Source organism: Micromys minutus (genome assembly GCF_963924665.1).
Source record: "Micromys minutus genome assembly, chromosome: 2".
NCBI classification, from domain to species: domain Eukaryota; kingdom Metazoa; phylum Chordata; class Mammalia; order Rodentia; family Muridae; genus Micromys; species Micromys minutus.
The window spans coordinates 72,643,894-72,648,052 of NC_137971.1; positions in this window are offsets into that span (position 1 = coordinate 72,643,894).

Consider the following 4,159-nt stretch of genomic DNA (forward strand, 5'->3'; position numbering starts at 1 on the left):
TTGCCTTTTAGTGTTAGAATGACCTGTGTGGTTGTTTCCCTCCTGAAACTACTAGTCAGCCAAGGCCAAGGATAGAATTTCTTTCTGCTTTAAACTGATTAGCGCAAGGCTACAGCGTAATAGGTTAGGAATTGTTTATTGAATAAATTGACAGTGATAACTGCCTATGGATTGTATATGTATTATGGATAGAAGGGAAAATAGAGCAAAAATAAAACTTGTTGTGTTAGAAGCATTTAAAGGAGTTATTTTCTTCTGTGTTCCAAATTCCCCATAGTGTTGTTACATTGATTTTATAATTTTTAATGGAAGAAAATGTGATAAAAAATTCTATTAATCTTCCTGGCCTCTATTTTTATAGAATTTTGCCCTGGGATCCAGGCCCTGCTGAGGAAAATTCATTGCAGGGTCATATTCATTGGCCCCCAGCACTTCCCCACTTGAAACCACAACCATGGTGTTTAATTTGAATATTGCTGCAGAAAGTGGGAACTCACAAGTTCTCATATGACCAAAAATCTAACCTCTTCCCACCCAAAGTCAGCTATCCCAGGCCAAAGAATCCTCATCAGAATTTCCAGGCCCCTTGGGAAAAAATGATAGAGTTAATATTTAAAATAAACCTGGGCCTTTGCACTGAGGATTTAAACCTTGTGTTAGGAAAACAATGGTGGCAGGGGATAAGCTTCATGTAGCTGTGTGGAGGCACAGGGACAAGGTGGAAGCCTCTCTAATATGTTGAGAATCTCTTCCCCCTGAGGGAGGAGCCACACAATGGTATAGTACAAAATAGAGTTTATTCAGGTCTTGGGGAGGAGAGGTAAGAGGGTAGTAGAGGCAAAGAGAAGAAAAGAGGAGTAGAGGCAAACCATGAGCACTCGGAAAGAGAGTGGGGAAAGGAATGGGGAGAGAATGGGGCAATGGAGGAGAGCAAGGGAGAACAAGAGGTTGAGAGGCCAAAAGAAGAAGAGACCAAGAGAGTAAGAGAAAGAGGAGTAGGCAAGCAGCTCCCTTTATAGTGTCAGGTAACTGGGGCAGAGCATACCAGGCTGTTGGGGTGGGGTATACCTGGCTGTTGCCAGGTAACTGTGGGGTAGTGTTTATAGAATCCCAACACCTTGGAAGCAGAGTTTTAGTGAAGAAATAAACAAATGACTGTGGTCTTACAAATATCTGGGGTTTGAATGAGAATGTTACCGGTAGGCTCATGTATTTGAACACTTGGCCCCAGCTGATGCTGCTATTTGCAGAGACTTTGAGTGTGTATCCTTGTTGAAGAAACTATGACCTTGAGGACTGGCCATTTTCCTCCTCTCCCTCTCTCCATCTGTCTGGTGCTTGTGGTTCACCATGTAAACATTACATTATGAACTCCAGCCACCATGCCTGCCACTTTCCCACCTTGATGGATTCTTAATCTTTGATCACCATAAGCCCAAATAAACTTTCTTCTACAATTTGGTCATAATGTTTTATCATTAAAGAACATCCCCACACCTTCTCTCAAATGCCAACAAAACAAATAAAAAACAAACAAACAACAACAACAAAAAAGACAGGCAATCTCAATTCTAGACAAAAGAGCCAACAGATTCAAAAACAGCTTATACAAGGAAAACAACTAAGCTCCCTACTCTGCTGCTACTAAAGGTCCCTCTTCTACCCTTCTGAAACCTCACTACTCCAACCTGAAATGTAATCTTCATTCTCCTGAACTCTGGTCATTGTGTTGCTGAGTCCTACAAATTGTTCACAGTGTTGCCAGATCTTGAGAAACCACCTCTCAGGTTAAGCAAAGCTTCTCTAGCCATCAAAGTTATCTATATTCCCACCATTTATTTCTTATTCTAGACTTAATCTTTACAATTATATGACAAAAAAGCAGCTAATATACAGATTCAGGAAGAGGATCCACGTGCCATCCAATTTCTAAATCTAGAGAATGCATGACCACATAACACAACTAACTCATATCACATTCAGGCATGCAGGAGGTCAGATGTGTGGAGATTCTGTAAACCCCACCACTCAGTTACCTGTTAATAGCCAGGTCTGCTCCACCCCAGTTATTGGCACTATAAAGGGGGCTGCTTGCCCACTCTTCTCTCTCTTATTCTCTTGGTCTCTTGCTCCCTCTTACTCTCTTACTCTCTTGGCCTCTTTGTCTCTTGCTCCCCCACTTCCCCCTTTTCTCCCCATTCCCTTTCCCACTCTCTCTCCACATGCTCATGGCTGGCCTCTACTCCTCTACTCCTCTCCTCTCCTCTCCTCTCCTCTCCCTCTCCCCTCTCTCTCTGTGCCTCTACTACCCTCTTAACTACCCCCATTACCTGAATAAATTCTATTCTGTACTATTTTGTTGTGTGACTGGTCCCTCAGGAAGAAGCGATTCCCAACATGGGTTCCCCGGAGGCATCCCCCTTGTCCCTCTGCCTCTTTGCACTTTCATGGTGCATATCCCCCCCCCTCCCGACTCACATCATCTTTTTTCCTAAGAAGATGCATGGTAAGCCTCCTTGTTTTCTCCTTACAGACTTACCTGTTGTCAAAATAGTAAGAGTTGGGTATGTGCCCATGTGGTGTAGAAGGCAAAGAAACTGTCCAGTCCTGACCTAAGGATTGGAGTGAGTATTGGTCCAGCTTGTTATGATGAGTGTTGTCCTTAAGTTTAACCAACTACTATTGTTTAGTAAAGGCAATGAGTGGAAAAATGTTTTGCCAAATGGAAAGTCTCCCATCAACTTTGATGATGTCTAACTGCTTCACTGCTCTTCGGTCCACAGAAGAGCATGATCTCCAGATGTGCAGTGGACTGAAAGCAGGACCCTAGTGGCCCCAAGCTCTTGCTGCCAGTGGCACTCTATTGACTGACTCCAAGTTGAAAGTTGAAGGAAGGAAGCTGGAGAATGGTTTACCACCTCCTTCTCCAGTTCTCTCAAGCACAGGACAATCCATGAAAAGGAAGAATGGTATCATTCAGGGACAATGAACATACTTGCAAGTGTTATTCAGTAGATGATATGTTCTCATCAATTACTTCAGCTATCTCACTTGACTTTGCAAAAAGCAAAAGAGATAGAACAAAACAAATTGGTAGGCAACCTCTACCTTCCACAGATACCTGTTCTTGAAAGCCTGGAAGCATGGACAAATGAAATGAAAGAAAATAGAGGAAGTACATCTACTATGAATCAGATCCTAGGTTCCATGCATGGTGTTAGAGCTGTCCCTGGCGAGAAATGCCCAGCGCTTAGGAGTCCTGTCTCCTGCTCTCTCCTTTAACAACAATGTCTTGAAAATCAAGAACATGAGTAACTGAAGCTTACTGAGGTCAAATAATAACGGTTAATTAGAGTCTGAGACAGTCTACAAGCATAGAGGCTTCACTCCAGAGTCCACCTTGAGCTCCTGTATCAGAGACATTCAACCTCCAGCCCTTCCTGCCTCTGCTCCATTCATGGGAAACTAAGGTTTCTTCACATTACCAGTGAAATCTGAGTGCAGGGCAAAGGCTACTACAAGCCTATCAATGTCCACAGGGAAAGTGTTTTGCCAAGTGGTCCTAAGTTTGGCCATTGCTTGTATGTAATGGGTAGATAATATCTCCACCTAAGAATATCTCACAGTTATATCTGCCTTAGGAATCCTAATTCTGGCCTATTATTTAATCCCAAACTCTATCCCACTACTGGCAAAGGAAGTAGGAAGAAGGCAAATTCTGGTGAGTTGGTAGTGGAGAATAGCCAGGGATATGCTTAGAATCTTGAGTGCACATGGTAATAACCATACATTTCTTGAAGAACATCAAACTTACAATGGCTTGAGAGATAGCTCAGCATTTAAGAGCACTGGCTGCTTTTCTAGAGGACCTGGGTTTGATTCCTCCCAGCAATATGGCAGCTAACTAGCATCTGTAACTCCAGACTCAGGGGACTCAACACCTTCTTCTGGTCACCAAGGGGAACCATGCACATGTAGTACACAGAGAGACATATGGGAAAAACACTCCCCTAATGCAATATAATACAAATTCATTTTTACAGTTACAATTTAATGGCTATAACCATTATACCAATATAATGGTATAAATGATAAGACCTTGACACATTTTTTGTAATGTTCCATGTGATTCTAATGTTTAGTATTGGTAGGGACAGGT